Here is a 19,059-nt window from a genome sequence, read left to right on the forward strand (position 1 = left end):
ATAAAAGAGCACATTTACCAGGGAAGCGTGTAGTCTAAACCCTGCACATAAAAATATATTATCGCTCTTTTCCTTGCTCTTTGGGTCAATATTTGCACCTTGTGTTTGTTTGAACACTTTACAAAGCCCATGACAACACATAACCACGAAAATATCAGGCATTATATGTAGTATTTCAAACAGGTCTGATACATTTCGATCAGCCTTGATTAGCCAACACGTCACCATAAAGAACATTTACACCTGATAACTGCTGCACAACACGATCTAGTTGCTAAACATTCTGCCTGCCACAGCAAATTCTGCCCATGCTGGGCCATTTGTGGTTCTTCCGGTATAATCTTCTCCCTTACATGTACCTTTAATGACTCCATGCTCTCCTAGAGTTCAAACACTCTTAGTATATTTGACCATTATATACAATGGTTCTCAATGCCTCGCAGTAAATTAATTCTAACTTGTAGTTATAACTCTTCTGGAGCCAGAAAAAATGTTTAGATGGCAACAGGAGGCAGGCCTTTTCCAGTACAGATAGGGCAGGTAAACCAGAACTCATACACATAAAAATACATTCCCATCTGGGAAGTTTTAGTGATTCAGATTGTAAATGGTTTACTCTCCAACATGTCAATCTCTGCACTGCGTTGTTTGGGAGCCCGCTGTATTATGTAAGTTATTTGCACCTCTTTCATCATAACCAAACTTTTTTTATATTTCTTTTTATTGAAACTTTTAACAACATGAACAAAAAGAAATAATCAAGGCAGAACAATCAATCGAATGGCGGTGCGTCCTGCGGGGAGGAAAGCATAAGACCATAATACAATCAATGACATTGCAGGATGGGAGGATTGAGGGATACATCAAGTCCTGAGACAATCAAAGCAACATGATAGCAGGAATGTCTGGTCAAGGGGAGGGAGGATCCGCCACCAAGTGTGTGAAGGGGGGTGTACATATATCTCCCCGGTAGGAATTCCATTGACCCCAAATCTTACCCCACTTGCGGGGCCTGCCACGGGCCACATACACTGTCTTTTCCCTGAACATACACCAATCCATATTTTCCTTCCATGCCAGAACTGTGGGTGGCCTCTGGGAGCCCCACAACTGGGCGATATCCCTCTTGGCAATCATGTTGCCAAGGGTCACCCACCGAGTCTGTGACAAATCATAGTCATTCGGTTCCCAAACATTCAACAAGCATCGTCTAGCTTCAGGCAACAACGCAACACCCGTGACCTCTTCCATTACAGCATGCAGTCGATTCCAGAAACGAACAACCGCCGGGCATTCCCAGAGTATGTGAAGAAAGGTGCCCGGAAGGCCACAACCACGCCTGCACAGCCCATCCGAAGCATAACCCATACTGACCAAGCGCGGACCAGTGACATAGATCCTGTGGAGAATCTTAAGCTGCACAAACCTAAGGCGGGCCGGAATTGCGACCTCTTTCGGCGAGGATATGGCCATCTGCCAGTCCTCGTCATCTAACCCCAAACCATCGCCAGTTCCCTGAGTCGCTGTAAAAGATCAGTCCTATCGTTTATCAACTTTTTATAAATAAGCGATATCATACTGTCGGGAACGTGCCCATCCAGCACCCGATCCTCAAGTGGTGACGCCTCCGGAACAGTAGTACCCGGAGGAAAAACCGCCATCATGAGTATGTTATCACTGAGGCTCTGAATGAACTGGCCCCTACACTGACCCGCCGTCGAGCTAGGAAGAAACCATCCGCCCCGTGGTTCTCCGACTCCCTCAGGCTTCTCAGACAAGAGGTAAGGAGGAAGGAGAGGCTGTGGCACTCCAGCTGGGACCTTAAAAATAAGGAGGCCCACAAACTCCTTATTAAGAAATATAAGGCTGAGATTGTGCAGGCTAAACAGGATTACTTTGTGACCCTGACAGCCTCACTTTCCTCACCGAAGGAGCTTTTTAAAATTGTTGATTCCCTCGTCAATTTACAGGCCCCTGACCCTGTCGTACCTTCGCAGGACTTATGCGACAGGATTGCCTCTTTTTTCCACACGAAGATAGAGGACATCCACCTAGCTCTTGAAAAACAAAGAGCCTGCATCAGTGTGTCTACTGTCACGGCTGAGATAGACACGCCAACCACTGACTCCTCCTCATTGGGTTCCTTGGATTCTTTTCCACCTCTTATTCTTGAGGATCTTGAATTCTTGACTAATAAAATCAAATCCGGTTCTCCTATGGATACTTGCCCACTAAAAATCATTAAGCAGTGTCGGGAGACCCTTTTACCACCGCTGCTGGAGATAATGAATCTAGCTATAAGAAATGGTGTCTTCCCGTTGGAGTGGAAGAAGGCAGTGGTAAAACCACTGCTAAAAAAGGCCTCCCTTGACCCGGAGGTCTTAAAAAACTTCCGCCCTATTTCGCTGCTCCCCGCTCCGGCTAAGATGCTTGAAGTTCATCTGAACAAGCACCTTGCGGCCTTCGTGGAATGTTCGGGCTGTTTGGACTCCTCTCAGCATGGATTCAGGAGGGAACATAGTACCGAGTCGGCCCTCACCATTGTCCTCGATAACATCTGTAGGACAGTGGACGGGGGTCAGACCACCCTCCTGGTCCTTTTGGATCTGACTGCGGCCTTCGACACCCTCTCTCCCTCAGTACTTACATCTCGTCTGAGGGACGTGGGGGTGGGGGGGGCTGCTTTGGATCTACTGACCTCCTTCCTTGCTGGGAGGGAGCAAAGAGTCAAACTGGGTGAGTTTCTATCTCCATCCCGACCTGTGCTATGTGGGGTCCCTCAAGGGTCGGCTCTTAGTCCGACCCTATTTAACATCTATGTGACCCCACTGGCCAGACTTATAAGATCTTTCGGGATGGAGGTAGTTTCCTACGCTGATGACACCCAAATCCTCGTCTCTCTCTCCCATTCAGATGTGCAGACCGCCTCCAAGTTTAGATCTTGTATGGAGGCGGTTGGTCACTGGATGATTCAGAACTCCCTTAAACTGAATGGAGAGAAGACTGAGGTAATGGTGTTTGGAGGGAACAACAACATCTGGTCAGATAGTTGGTGGCCTAACTCACTTGGAGCTTGTCCTTCCCCCACCATTTCGGCCAAGAACTTGGGGGTGATGATTGATCCAGCTCTGGACATGAATGGACAGGTGAGCAGAACCATCTCCACATGTTGGGGCCTAATACACACCCTGCGGAGGATCAGGAAATATCTTTCGCTCCAATCCAGAAAGCAGGTAGCTGTGGCTCTAATAGGCTCGCGGCTAGACTACTGTAATGCGCTGTATGCGGGGCTGAATAAGAGCCTGCTGCAGCGCTTACAGGTGGTCCAAAACGCCACGGCAAGATTTGTCCTGGATGCCCCCAGACGTACATCGGCTACGTTAGCCAGGAAAACATTGCACTGGCTTCCGGTAGAACACCGTGTACGGTTCAAGGTCCTGTGCATGACATATAGAGCCATCACAAATAACAGTGACCTGGGAGTAAGCTCCATCGTTTCCAACTACATCCCTGGAAGGAACTTGCGTTCCTCCGGGAAACTGCTTCTGTCAGCCCCTCGTATAAGAAAAGCCAAATGGGGTGGCAGGGCTTTTTCCACCCTTGCCCCCAAATGGTGGAATGAACTCCCTCTCGACCTTAGGTCCCTACCCACTTTACAGGCATTTCGTGGTGCACTTAAAACTCGCCTCTTTCTGCAAGCTTATGTGTAGTGGATGAATGGTTTTATTTTCTGATTTTATTGTTAGGCGCCTTGATACCTTCGGGTTATTGTTTTGCGCGTTATAAATTATTTTCATTCATTCATTCATTCATCAGCGCATGTCGGATCTGAGCATATCTAAAAAACTCCCTGTCACTCAGGTCATACTCCAATCTCAACTCGTCGAAGGTTTTAACTCTACCCTTAGTCCACACATCATTCACCCTGCATATACCAATCACGTCCCATATATCAAAGCCTTTCGTCTGCCATAGGGAGCCCAGCCTCTCAGAGGCATAAAGCGGTGTAGCGCGTGTAAGTCTATTCTTCCATCCCATGGCATCATTCGCACGATGCCACACTTGTACCGCTATCTTGGTAGGGCCAGTGAGCAGCTTCCCTGCAGATTTCGTATAAAGCGCCCTATTGTATTCACCACCAGGCAGCAACCATCTATCCATTTCGAACGCGGGATTCGACGCGGGATCATACATGCCGTGGTTAATCGCCCCCAGTTGGGAGGCCCAGTAGTAGCGCTTAATATCCGGGAGAGCAATTCCACCGTCATACCAAGGAAGTGTCAACTTGGCAAGTGCTATGCGAGACCGTCCACCCCATATCAGTTATCGCTGCAAGCTTTCAATCTCCCGGAAATAGCTGGCCGGGATGGTATCGCAAGTATTCTGTAGCGCATATAAAAATCGGGGCAATGACATCATCTTAAATAGAGCCGCACACCCGAGCGGGGACAATGGAAGCCTACGCCATGCCACAACATCGGATCGCAAGCGCTGAAGTGGGGGCAGCAGGTTACGTTCATAGCGAACCACAGGATCCAAGGTGATAAACACCCCCAAATATTTGAAACCCGCGTGTACCACCTGTATTGGGCACCCACGCGGCAAGAGAGGAGGATCCCCCGAGAGAACGTACACGCAGGACTTGGACCAATTGATCACAAGGCCAGAGTTTTTACCGAAGGAAGTCAAGACATCGAATAGCACCACCAGCGACTTCCGAGGCGACGTGAGGTATAACAGGATGTCGTCGGCATAAAGTGATATCCGGTCCTCGAAATCAGGGGTCCAGCGTATTCCCTTCATTGACGGCTCCCAGCGCAGCCAAGCCGCTAAAGGTTCCAAAGCAAGAGCAAAAAGAAGCGGAGACAACGGACATCCCTGACGAGTACCCCTTCCGAGAGAAAATATGCCAGAAACACGACCGTTAACAACCACCTGAGCCAAGGGGTCTTGATATAATAGTTTCACCCAACTGATAAAAACTGGGCCAAAACCATACTTGGCAAGGACAGCCCAGAGATATGGCCATTCCAGCGTATCAAACGCCATTGTGACGTCCAAAGAAGCCAAAATGGCCGATTCACGCAGCGAAGACGCTCTCGCAAGGGCGCCATGTAGACGCCGAAGGTTCAGCGCCGTGTTCCGGTGCGGAATAAACCCGGACTGATCCGGATGGATCAGGTCGCAGACGACAGAGATCAAGCGATTCGCAAGCACCTTTGCGAGGATCTTAGGCTCAGCGTTTAAAAGCGAGATGGGCCTGTACGACGCGCAGCAATCTCGCGGCTTCCCTTCCTTGTGAATCACGACAATAGACGCAAGCCTCTGATCAGATGTAAGGGTACCCGCATCAAGCGATTTTAAAAACATCGAGCGAAGATGTGGTGCTATTTTGTCTGGGCGCAACTTATAGAGTTCGATGGGGAGACCATTCGGACCCGTGGCCTTTCCCGATCTCACAGAGCGGATTGCGGTCGTGACCTCCTCAACAGAGAGTGTCGCGTCCATCAGTCCCCTATCCAAATCCGACAGGCAGGGCAAATCAATGTCCCTCAGAAGCAAATGCGAATCCTGTTCCGGTCTGTCCGATACAGGGGAGTATACGGTTTGAAAATACTCAGAAAAACACTCCACAATCTCAACGGGTCAGTCACTCTCACTCCATCCGCCCTAACAATCAAAGGAACCACACGACTAGCCCTCTCCTTCTTGTCCAACCAAGCTATCAACTTTCCAGCCTTTTCACCCACATCATACAACCGGACTTGCTGCTCTCTACTCATCACCTTGGCGGCATCAGTGACCAATGCTCTATAGTCAGTTTGTTTGAGGTGAAGAAGCTGTAACCTGTCCTGGGTAACATCAGATTCCAGCTCTCTTTCTATGTCTGATATCTCAGTTTCAAGTCGGACCACTGCCTCGCATTTACGTTTCTTAGCGTTATGAATTAACGATAAGGCCTGGCCGCGGACGACCGTCTTATAGGCTTCCCATAGCGAGACAGATGATGACACAGACCCCACATTCTCCACAAAATAATGGTCGAGTGATTTGATCAGTTCAGTACGGATCTTAGGGTCACGGAGATACCAAGGGTCGACCGGGGCTACCCGGCCCTCAGTTCCCGGACCTGTTTCCATTACAAGCCATAAGGGGGAGTGATCTGAAATACCCCTAGCCAAATGTCTGATCTTCTTAACAAGAGGGGCCTGTGTTGCGGGCATCAGGATATAGTCAAGTCTGGAAAGACTACCGTGTGCACCAGAGTGGAAGGTGGATTGTCATTGTCCAGAATGCAGCAGCCGCCAGCAGTCTATTAGACCCAGAGTGTCAAGAAAGCCACCCAGCCAGGACTGTGACCTCCCAAGATCCCTGGGCGGGTAGCGATCGACATGTCCGGAGACCACAGAGTTAAAATCGCCACCCACCACAAGGATACCTTCCGGGAGCCCCAGTATCACCCTCCCCAGGTCAGCAAAGGTCGTAGTCTGAAGGCCAGGTGGGACATAAACGGAAAGCAAAGTGACGACCTTTCCCTCCCACCGTCCCGTAATGGCAGCATATCTCCCCCTGTCGTCAAGGATGACAGCATCGATCTCAAGGGGGAGGGAAACTCTAACCAAGATACCTACCCCCCTAGAGCCAGTGGTAAAGCCGGAGTGTGCCAGGAGACGGTAGCCCCTACGGTTCATAGCCTGGCATGTGTTGCCCATCAGATGCGTTTCCTGCAACAGCACAACATCAGGGGAAAGACGTCTCAAGAGTTGTAACACCACGCCCCGTTTTATCCTGTCCCCCAACCCATTAACATTCCAACACAGCAATTTTAGCCCCCTACCCCCATCCCAAACGTAGTCGCAGCATCCACCCCACATTAGTCACAGCAGCCAAGTCCAAATGTCCATCAATATAGTGCCTTGAAGGGAACAAAACAAGAACAACTCCCCCCCACCCCCAAACCTACCCAATAAACAGAACCCCCCACCCTGCACCCCTGCGTTAGACTCAAAGGCCCCCCCAACTTGCAGTGTGCCTGTCGCCCTAGCAAATAACTAATCTACGAAAAGAAACCCCAGAGGAGGAAGAGACTCACTCCCCCCGCCACCCCTGGAGGGCCACCACAATTAAAGAAAGTTAAAGGATCCGCAAAACATGCCGAAATATCTAGGTGCAGTCCAGCGAACCAAGTCACAGTATTATTCCTGGTCCATCAGTCCACCCTCAGCTCCACCAGAATGTTCAGAGTGTTCCTGCTGCCTGGGCAGCGTGTCGAGCCAGTCCCTTGCAGCCTCAGGGCGATCGAAGAAGAACGTCCGATCCCCATGTTCCACACGCAGTCGGGCTGGAAATAACATCGCGTATTTCATGTCCCTGTCTCTCAATCGTCTCTTCACTCCTTGAAACCTCATTCTTTGCTTCTGTACGAGCTGAGTGAAATCGGGATAAAAACTCACCGTCGTGTTCTCAAATTTCGTGGGGCCACCCAAATGCGATGCCTGCAAGATAGCATCCCGATCACGGAAATGAAATATCCTGGCGATGATGGGCCGCGGGGTAGCACCCAGCTTAGGTTTACCGCCCGGCACTCTGTGAGCCCGCTCCACTGCAAAGAATTTACTCAGGCCTTTGGGTGCAAGATGGTTGACGATGAGGTCCTCTACAATAAGATCGACATTTAAGTTGTCCGAATTCTCAGGGACACCCACAATATGAACGTTGTTCCGCCTAGAACGACTTTCAAAATCTTCCAAGCGACGGGAGAAGGAGTCATTAGAGGACTGTAGATCGCGGACCTCCGTTTGTAGATCGGAGACATCCGCAGTGAGGCTGGAAGTCTTCAAGTCCAGGGATTTTACTTTTTCGTTTGTCTTAGCCAAATCCGCCCTGATCAAGGTGACATCGATCGCCACTGTATCCAGTATTTGAGCCAGGGTCTCATACTGCGCACCGATGGAGGCCTGCATACTCGCAATGGCGCCCATGATATCGTGCAGAGTCGGGTCCTCGTCCGCCGGAAGGTCATCTCCCTTGTCCGCTGGAGGCTTGCCAGTGCCACTGGGGGACTCCTTGGGATGAGTGTATCGGTCCATGACATTAGATTGTACGGAGCCCCCACGGTGAACAGCCTTGGTCTTCCGCTTGTCAACCTCTGGCTTGCCAGCCATCTTGGACGCTGCGCCACCGAGGGGACCCCGAGATCTGGTGAAAATGGCTACGTCAAAATCACCCACAGACGCTCAACCAAAGGACGGTGTGTTCCAAGTCACACACCGAGCGGTGGTATACAATCCCGGTTCTAGAGTGGGACCGGGAAGTGAAGTGATTCGGGAGAGGCGGGGCCAGATCTGCTGCATAAAGGGGTCTGGGCCAAAAGCGAAACCGAAAGCCAAGTCCAGGGTGGAAAGTGGGACCAGGGAAGCCGCTGTTATTCAATTACCATCCAGGCAGTTCACCAACTCGAGCCCGGGGCAGGACCGTGGAGCAGGCCAGGAAAGTTCAAATCACCATAAAATCGGTTTTCTTGGACCAATTCAAATTTTGAAAGCAGCTATCATATCAGCTGGTTTTCATCTGCGATGGTCCGTAGTCATATCCAGGATTATAGTCAGGATAAGTGCCGGAGGTGGCGAAGGTCCGGGAGCCCTGTGCTCACGCGACCATCTCAGTTGCGCGCGAAGCTCCTCCTCCTCTTTTCTTCATTTTAAAAGAAAATTAAACAAAAAAATAGAATTTAAAATATCTCAGTAAGCACTAGGAATGTTGCAATTAGCAGCACGTACCTTCCCTACAGAAGTGAATAGAAAAGGGAGGAACATGAAGGTGCTTTATATATTATAGTCTGCTGTAACATCTTGTGAGCGCTAAGCCGCATCAGTGTGACATTCCTTGGCGATAAGGATCCTTCCTGGGGCTGTGAAAGTGTCAAAAAAGTATTCCAGAGCCCCTCCTGTGGCTATTTGAACGTAATCAACAAAGAAAATAGTACTGATTCAAACAAATATGTCCTCACGTTATTTAGAGTAATCGCTTCCAACAACAGGACTGTGGTTAACAGGGTTAAAGGGGTATTTTAACTATCTTCAGAACAGCTTTCCCCACTTGCTCATTGATGCATATGTAGATGCTGAATAGGGTAATTTGAACCTTTTCTTTGTTAAACTAATTTTTACATCTCCCTGTAAAATCTTAGGAATAACCACATACCCCTAGAAACTTACCACATAGGCGTCTGTCTCTAACAAACACATAACAGAATGATAAATTCAAATCCGAGGAATTGCCAATCCTCAAAATCCCAATTTCCAAAGCTAAACGACCCGCTATCGGAACATGTTACTTAACTTAACAGTCCATATTAAAAAAACAGAAGTCCATGTACAATCCAAGTAAAAAAAAATAGAGGGCCTGATTACGATGCAGGTAGGACCGACCGTCCGACTGCCGCATCCGTGATTTGATTCCAACTGCTGAGGCCAGGAAAGTTTCCCCGCCGTATTAAAATGCAACTGCTGCTTTTGCGGCGGTTTCATCTATGTCTGTGGACATATCCCCAAATATATCACTGCAACTCTATGCAACATCACAGGAAACATGTCATATGTATACACATGCATGACATATGTGGGGATATGCCTTGTGCAGCATGTACCCAATTGCTGGAGTGTAGAGCTCTGTGCACAGTCCAGTCAATGGAGATACATGCCACCTACGGACTTACCTACATTCCTGCATCAACAGGGTCGTACTCTTCGGGGTTCAGCTGCCGAGGTGTAGAGGGGACCTAGAGAAAGGAATCCCCACCAGAGACTGTCAGGGAGAAGCTGATTTGGGTGAGTATGAATCCCAATCCATCGTTTGCAATGACTCGAGACAAGTGGCCAGACCGCCATGGTCGAGTCGTTGGAAACTCACATTGTAATCCGGACTGCTGTCGGAGATCCCTTTACTGCCCTATGGATGTTGTTTTTCTCTATCGCATGGTCATGAAAGGCTGTCGGAGTCGGCGGTCTTTCATCGGTCAGTCGTAGTACAGAAAGCATGCATTATAATTTGGCGGTCGCACCGACCGCTTCCAACAAGACCGCAGCGGTCAGACCACCTCCGACAGGACCACGGAAGCCGTCCGACCGACATCGTAACCAGGCCCAGAGTGTTTCAACACCAACAGCGCCAAATTGAACAATCTAAACTGCAACAACTTAACAGCTTATATCACATGAAAATAGATAATCAACTTTCAACCTTTCTTTTCTACTCTTTGTACTACATCACATTGCATCCTAACTCAATATCCCAAAAATTAAACCCTGCATGAAAATTAACCTTATTTATAGTCAGAAAGTATTCTCACTCCTACCTTTGTATTTGAAAGATACCCTTCTTGTACTCCATCATCTGCCTGCCGTACTGCCTCTGAATATACCCTACCCTATCACGTCTTCTTCCTCACTCTCTACTATACTCCACTAAACTTAAGTAAACTAACTATACCTCATCCTTACAAATGATAAACTCTCCTTCTGAGTAATAATTCCTGCAATACCTTACCTTTTCTAACCATTGACTTATCTCTCTCCCATAAATAACTTTTTCCCCTTCTGTGTAACCTCTCCTTCGTACCTCATTATACCTAACCTCGTCCATCCTATTTACTAATCAAATTTTTTCCCCTTGTATGAACTCACTCTAATAATTACACCTTAATCCTATTAATTTATTCCACCACTTCAGTTTCCTCAGCATAAAGGACCAACAAAATAACCAACAAATTTACAACAATAATTATTAACAACTCATCAGGAATAATAAGTGCTATATAAATGCAATTACAGTACAATACAAAACAATACATCACAAACATCATAGTAATTGTCACAGAAAATAAAACTTGTAAACACTTGGGTTGTGCAACGAACACAGAGTGAACATTGGTTATTTATTACCTTACAAAGTGAAAATGTAAATGTCAAAATAATTTTTAGTAAATTTAAGGCATCGGCAGTCAAAGTAAAAGACACAGGTAATTAAATAATCACTTTTACTAGTTTGATTGCCTTTGTATTTCTAAACATTCCTATGCATGAATATTTAAAGCATCATAAAATGTTCCCCTTTACCACCAATGATACTGGATACAGTTAAGTTGTAAAATGTAACAAACTACAACATCTCAATTCAGCACCACTCCGGTATTGACCATGGCAATGTCTTCCACCCTAAAATTGTAGCTAATGTTTTGCAATTACAATTTCCTTCAGTAGATAGTTACGGAGTTCAGACACTTGGTTCTCACATGATCAATGGCTTTTAAGTAACAATATCTGGTTTCCTCTACTCTTACACCTGTCTCTATGTCACTGTCTTCAGGGACCGAATGTGAAGATATAGCATAGCAGGGTCTGCACATATGCCTGCTCAAGTTTCACAGAATGTGTTAGGCTAGTTACTGTGTCTACTGTTTGAAATTTGTAAGCCATCCTCATACAGGAAGACACAATGATGGTTAAGGGATAGGTATATATGCCCCATCCTTAAAACTAAACACAATCTAGCATAAATATTAGTTTTGCAATATCACTAGAACAATTCACAAAGAATGTCAGTGGCTGGATCTAAATGCAATGAGGAAAGCTGCACCTTTTATAAAGAACTAGGGGGCTTATTAACAAGTGCCTTGCGCCGCCAGTGAGTCTTACCTGAGGTGGGTACTTAACCTACTCAACTAATAACCCGATTTCTTACAACATGTTTTCATAACTGTACACAGGGTGCAAGGAGAGGCCCGACAATTGGCAAAAGTTAATTGGTCACGCATCAACTGTCAATTGCTGTTGTCCGGCAAGAAAAAGGGGCCAATTTTGACCAGATGCTGTTAATATCCCAGACTGACAAACTTGGACATTAGTTTTTGTCTGTATCTGAAAGCAAAAATCCTACATTCAAAGAATGGTTCCTTCTTTGTCATTAACATGTTTGGTTCGTTAATCATGCAATTGTACGTTTACATCGAAGTTTCGGTTATTTCAGAGGGTGTTTGGAGTGTCGAAGAAACTAAAAATAAAAATTCTCTTTTCAAGGTTATGGTGAGACTGTATACAATAAACATGCCATTTAATGTACAATACTGTGTTGCTGGCTGTTTCTAAGGCAATGAATACTTCCAAGCACAATTGTGTGAACAAAGAGTAAACTTGAAACTGAAGGCAAGTTTTAAAACATAACTGAACGAACAGAAGATTCATACCTGTAATTATAAAGTATGTGTATTTTAGTTTTAGACTTATCTTTAGCTTAGTGCAGCCCTCTATATGTTTTACGTAATCTATTGCACTCTGTAATTTACAAAGAATAGGCATAGTAAAATTGCATCCAAGCAAGACATATTCATCAAAGATGCCTAAAAACAATAATCTCTAAGATGTGCCTAGAAGACCTGATTCATAACATAAAAGGGTAAATGTAAATGTAAACCTATCGGTTTTCTGCTAAATTTATGCCAGAGTTACACTTCGGAAATTACAAACGTTTCTAGGAGAACTCCTTGACAGCAGAGTTTGCCGATTTTGTGTATTGTCAAGAGTAGTCCTAAAATCCACCTTCGTATGGCAAATATACATGTATGTATTTGTGAAAATCCCCAAGCAAGCGCAAAAACACTTCAAGGATATTTCTTTATTTTGTCTCCATGGACATTGTGAGAAGTTGGCCTGATGTGCAGTGCTCACTATTCTAGTGATCACTATATATCAGTCCAAACAACCCTTATTGATGATTGGTTGTAAGTCAACCTTATAGACCAGCTATCCTAGTAGCATGGATACGAGCAGTCTAAGGCTAAGACTCTAGAGGGCGTGTTAAGCCAGCTGTTTTACCATCACATTACCCCTTGAACACCCAGTGAAAGGACACCACACAAGTTGTTATGAAAATAAACAGTGTATTTATTTATAACAAGACTACCCTGAACTCTTTATGAGTCAGGGAGCTAAGCACACAACAAAACTCTTACGAAAATACTTAAGTTAGCACAGTATATACAAATGCCCGAGGGGCACGAAAAACCATATACTCTAAAAGTGGAATGCGAAACTACTAGCAGGTAAGTACAGTACTAATAGGCTTTGGAATCGCTAGGACTTGACTATAGAATCGTTAGATTACTTCTAGGAGGCCCAGGGGACTCGGGTGCAGAGTGTGCACTCTCACGCGGGATGCGGGACAAAGTCTATGATAGCTAGTAAAGTTAAAGTTAGTGTTCACGGGCGAACCCGACCTGGTAGGGAGAAAACAAAAGTGGATCCTGACCCTTGGATAGTGAGGCTATGCTGGGGCACCGAAATGCCGAAGTTACCTAGCCCAGGGGCTGCAGCTGCATAGGTCTCAAAAGACGTCGGGAATCCTCGTTGACGAACCAGGAGCCTGGAAGAAAGATGCTGGCAGGCGACCAGTGAAGAGAGTTCGAGTTGATCCAAGCCTGGATCTTGAAGATGGATGACACCTGAAAGCAGAGGGGACCAAGTTCGTGACTACTAGCCAGTAGTCAGGTGGCACCAGGAGGGCACCGGATGGTAGTCACCTCGACTAGGTGAGTGGGCGACGCTGGGCTCTGCAGATCTCACGGACCAGGAGGCGTTGTCGGCGACCAGGATGGAGGGGCGAGCTGTCCCACGATGGATGAAGCTGTCGGCGTCGAAGAACCCAGGATTGGGCAACAAAGCCTTGGCTAATTCAAGCCCACGCGGTGGACTCAAAATGGTGTCTTGAGCGGACCAGGAGGGTCCGGGGTGCTCCTCTTCTGGAAGGGAGCAAGAGTCAGTCTGGAGCAACCAGACCAGCAGCAGTGATGTCGTCGGGCGTCGTTCAGAAGGCCACAAGCCAGCGGGCTAGTAGCCAAACAACGCGGTGAGCAGCAAAAAGCAGAAGGGCCCCACGCCGATCGTGGAGATGCTGGGGGGCTGCTCTTCGGTGCTGGAGCTGCTCAGGGTTGGGGCTTCTCGGACCCCAAAGCACTCGCCAGGAGATTACTCAGCGGGCTTGCTGTGAAGAAGTCGTGCAGTCTTGGCAATAGTCGGTCCCTTGAGGTCTCGTCGCACTCACAGTTCTCAGCTTGGCTGTAGAGGTGAGTAGAGGTCGGAGGTGCCAGGGAAGCCGGGTCTTGTCGAGCTGGGCAGTCGGATTCCGGAGGAAGGACTTGCAGCAGACCGCAGTGTTCTTAAGGTGGTGCCCGCGGATGCAGGGTGACTACTCCTTAGTCACAATGGAGAATCTTGAAGAAGAAATCTTGATGTCCTTTCGTAGAAAGTCGTGTCTTGATTCCAAAGATGATCTAATTTGGAAGGGGGCCTGCTCCTACCTTTATCTGGGAAAAGGGGGCTGGCACGCGACTAAGTCCTGCCCTATGGGTGGGACCAGGAGGGGGGTGGTTACACCCCTCTCCTTTGGCGGGCTTTCCCCAGGCCAGGGGCTGGAGTGCCCCTGGAACTGGTTTCAGCCGGCCTATGCACAGTGAGCACCGGGGTGCCACTTGCAGTCACCTTCCTCTGAAGCCCTGCCTACCTAGGATACACAAAATCCTGTCTGGGACGGTGCTGGCACCGCCCCTGGCAGGAAACCCTTTGTCCTTATCTCCTGCTCTGGGAGGACTCCCAGCAGCAGGAGGGCAGACTTGTGTCTCGGTGGCAGCATCCATTTTGTGGAGCTGAGGCTCTGTTTGACTTTAACCGGGGTTACAGGTTACATACATGTCGTGTCCCTCTAGAAGGGTGGAATGCTAACCCCGTCGCCAGAATTGGCGAGGGGTTAGTATTCCAATTCGTATGACACCTTACTCAACATGTTTTGATAAAGCGATACCAGAGTTGGCATATAACCGCGAGGATTATAATGCACTTAAGAGTATATGGTATGCGATATCATGGAAACGGCTAAGGGATAGATCCCGAAAGCCGCAGACAGGCTCAGCTCATGCCAGAGCACCATCTCACACGATTCCAAGCACTCTGCCTTCAGGATTGTTAAGGCCTGCCATAGGAGTGACTGATAGGAGATCTGTGTGTCCATTTTGGGGTTAGATATAGGTGTACTATATCTAAAGCAAAGGGTGAGTACACCACCTTGCCCCAGCTGTCGTGCAGCCAGTTGTGTCAGTTTAGTTAGTCAGTCCAGGGGTAGCACAATACATGCTTCAGCCCCTGGGAGACTTCTGGGTGCACCTCAGCCCTGGGTACAGGGACTTGGAGAGGGCCCAGTGCCAATTCAGTACCTGAGTACAATTTGGATAGAGAGAACAGCTAGGCTGTGGGTCTGATTAGCAGGCCCACAGCCAGGGAAAGTCGTAAACCAGTGCAGCAAAAAGCAAAAATCTGGGTGATCATAGGATTGCAGACCCTACTCTCCTACAGACATATACTTATCCCCCTGGAAATACCCCTTTCCCTACACTCCAAACAACTTTGGGAGCGTTCCTTCCTCATTACCACCCTGGAAAAGGAATTTACTAACGCGCTTGACAAGAGTAAATCTGTTTCGAGGGTGGGAATGTACGAAAATAATGTGGAATACTCACAAGCAAGCATGTTTGTGGATGTGCATTAACTTTTAGGGTATACTTGTTCTGATATCACTCCCACCACAGGCAGTAGATTTACTCATATGAAAATATTTACAGGGATAACGCTTTTACAAGTGTAAAACACTTTTTGAGAATGGTATGGGGGTTTACATTCATTAAAAGGGCTGTTTGAATGTGTAAGTTAAGCCTACATATGTGGATACCTTTGTGAATCGTGCCAAATATGTGTAGGTTTGTTTATGAGGAAACATTTGTACCTTGTATAGAATTGAAATCCTTTTTGTATAAATGTGAATTAAAATGTCTTAATTGGTAGATAATGCTGCATAATGTTCCATATAATTTGTCTTCAATCACAAATTATGCCGCACAAATTGAGTTTTTGCTGCATAATTTACATTTATGTTGCTTTATGAATTATTCAACTCTTTTGAATGAAGTATTCCTGCCTATCCGCAAAAGTTCCTATTGCCCTGGTTGGTATGAATAAGAAAACATTCTGAAAACTAGTAATATATCTTAGGAGGGAAGCAACAGGGTAAAATATGGGAATCTTATTCCTGGCTAAGGAAAACTAAAGGGACAGAAGTGTGATGGGATAAATGAATCAGAAATCATCACATTGTGTACAACAAACAACTTATGGTCGAGGGGCTACGTTGTTTGTCGACTGCAGAACCACCACATCTCCTCTTCCCCCAATTGTGTGATCCTTGGCAAAACCCTTTATGTCCTTGTGCACTATTTACAGTACCTCCAAAAACGTGAATATTTAGAAACAAGCTAACGTGATGAGGACGAAATCTCCGACAAGGATGTAGAATGACAATTTTGACAACCTCACAAAGCTGAAGCAGAGTCTAACCTCATAGTTTTGGTCAACATCTCCTTGCTGAGTAGAACTAATGCGCAATTAGCCTTTCCTTTATGAAGCTACTCGCACTGTTGTATTTATTTATTTTTGGGTGTTTTGTTTAGCTGAGCCAGGCCCTTGGGGGCATCAGAGTGTCACACATGAGGGAGAAGAGCTGGTTACCATGACAGTCCATCAATAAAGTGGACATGCTAAAATATAGCATAAAAGGAAGCAATTCATAAAGAAATAACAAATGAATGTTGCGACCCATTTAGGTTATAACAGTTATAATAGCTCATTATTTCAGGTATTGGCATGAGTTAATCTCTTTAATTCACCCAAAAGCTAGGATGAATGAGCTTTCCAAGTAACTTTGGAAATATGGTATGGTATCAGCATTTATAGAGTGCATGGCTGCCCCAGCAACGGGGCTCCCATCGCTAAGCCAGGGTATAGGCGGACAGAGAGGAAGTAGGCCAGAGACTGAAAAAGAGCCATATCTTGATCAGTCTCCTGAAAGCCCAGTGGTCTTGCATGCCACGGGCAGCAAGAGGGATGGTATTCCAGAGGGCAGGGCCAATGCCCTAAAACAACGTCCTCCGCTCTGGTACTGCGCACCCGCGGGACACAGGCTAGGTGTAGATCCGCCGACCCAGGGCCCAAGCCGGGGTATACACCGAGCATACATCGCTCAGAATTTGCGGACCCAGGTCATGCAGGATCTTATGTGTGGTACATAACTTCTTGAAGTGAACTCCCTGTTCTATAGGTAACGAGTGAAGCCTTCAAAGGAGGTCAGAGGCATGACAATGTGTAGGTAGTGCGAAAAGCATGCGGGCAGCTGCATTCTGAGCCGGTTAAGGCTTTTTCGTCACAGTTTTGTTGGCGCCAAGTAGTAGCCCATTGCAATAGTCCAAAAGTGACAGCACAGTGGATTGAACAATCGTCTGTCGGGCGGATGCATCGAATAGCCTCAGAATGGGTTTTAGGCCACACAGAAGACCAAATGCCACAGCCTTAGCCTGCAGTTTGAACGAAAGGGTGCTGTCCATCAACACTCCCAGATTCTTAACCACACTTTTAGGCTGGGGAGGGGTGCCTAGGGCTTTAGGCCACCATGATTGCCCCATAGGTGGGTATCTAGACCCACCAAAAACACTTCTGATTTTGCGGAATTCAGTTAAAAATAGTTATTGGTCATCCATTTAGAAATGGCCATAAGGTCGCCGTGGAATTTTGCCTGGTCTTATTTAATATTGCTGGAGAAGGTAAATACCATTTGGGTATCATCGGCGTATGATACCATAGCCATGTTCCCGGCTTTGGCCAGCAGGGGCTAGGGGGTGGACATGAATGTTAAATAGAGTGGGGCTTAGGGCTGACCCCTGAGGAACACCACAGCCTAGAGGATGGACATTGGAGGTGTAGGGGGGGCAGAACCCTGGAAGGACCGATTGGTCAGAAAGGATGTGGACCAGGCCAAGGCATTACCATTGACCCTGATCTCCTCTAGCCGATATAGCAATATCCTATGGTAGACCGCATCGAAGGCCGCACTGAGATCCAGCAGGATCAGTGCTGAGGTTCTGCCCTCATCCATAGCAGACCGTAGCTGCTCTGTGACTGCCTGTAGCGCCGAGTCTGTACTATGCTTAGGCCAGAAGACGTTTTGTGCCTGTTCAAGGATATGGTTTGCTTCTAAGTATTAGTAAATACTTAAAAGCTAATTCTTTGTTGTTGTATCCTTTGCTAGAAATTGGGGGGCACATTTACTAAGTTCTTGCATTGTCGTGCAAGTCAACGCAAGTCAATGCACAGGCTTAAGTCATATTTACAAAGCCAAGCAGTGTGCGTATTGCATTGCTTTTCTCTGCATGTTGCAAGTCTTGCATTGCGTTTGCTTGCATGACGCAGATTTGAATGTATGCATGGTGGGTGTTCCCATGTAAATCCTAATGTAAGACGTATGCAGTGCTATTCTTGAAGGACAGGGTGCGTTATTCAGCCTCATGCAGTATATTGCAATGCTCAAAATGTTTCAGAAAGCAATGCTTATCCCTTGCAGGCGCAAGAAGTCACGCAATGACATCCCTATATCAGAAAATGCCAGATGCCAATAATTTCTAACCACTTTCCAACCAAGGAGAGAGCTTTCGTTTGCATCGACGTAAGCTACTGTGAAGGAGTGAGTAATGGATATTTCGCAGAAAGATCAGCTTCATTGATCTGAGGAAGAAAGAGGCGATCCAGCAATTGACTCCTCAGAAGTGTAATTGGTAGCAACTGCAGATACAGCATACATATTCCACCAGCACAAACACAACTATTCAATTAATGTTTGGCAATTGTTGACTCTAAAGGTCAATATACAATATTGTAGGCAATTATCCAGGAAGTGCCCATGATTCATACATTTTCTGGCACTGCTTGATTAATCAGCATTTCCAGGATTGCCTCTATGGAAACTCACTCCCGATCGGTAATAATGGTTTTTATTATGACTTAACAGATGTAATAAATACTTTTTGTTTCGATTACCTATGTAATTTTATTATTTAGTTATTAAAGTAGAAAATAATTTTGGGGGTCATTACGATGGTGGGCGGACCTGAGTCCACCCGCGGTGGTTGGG

Source organism: Lissotriton helveticus, chromosome 11 (genome assembly GCF_964261635.1).
Source record: "Lissotriton helveticus chromosome 11, aLisHel1.1, whole genome shotgun sequence".
NCBI lineage: Eukaryota > Metazoa > Chordata > Amphibia > Caudata > Salamandridae > Lissotriton > Lissotriton helveticus.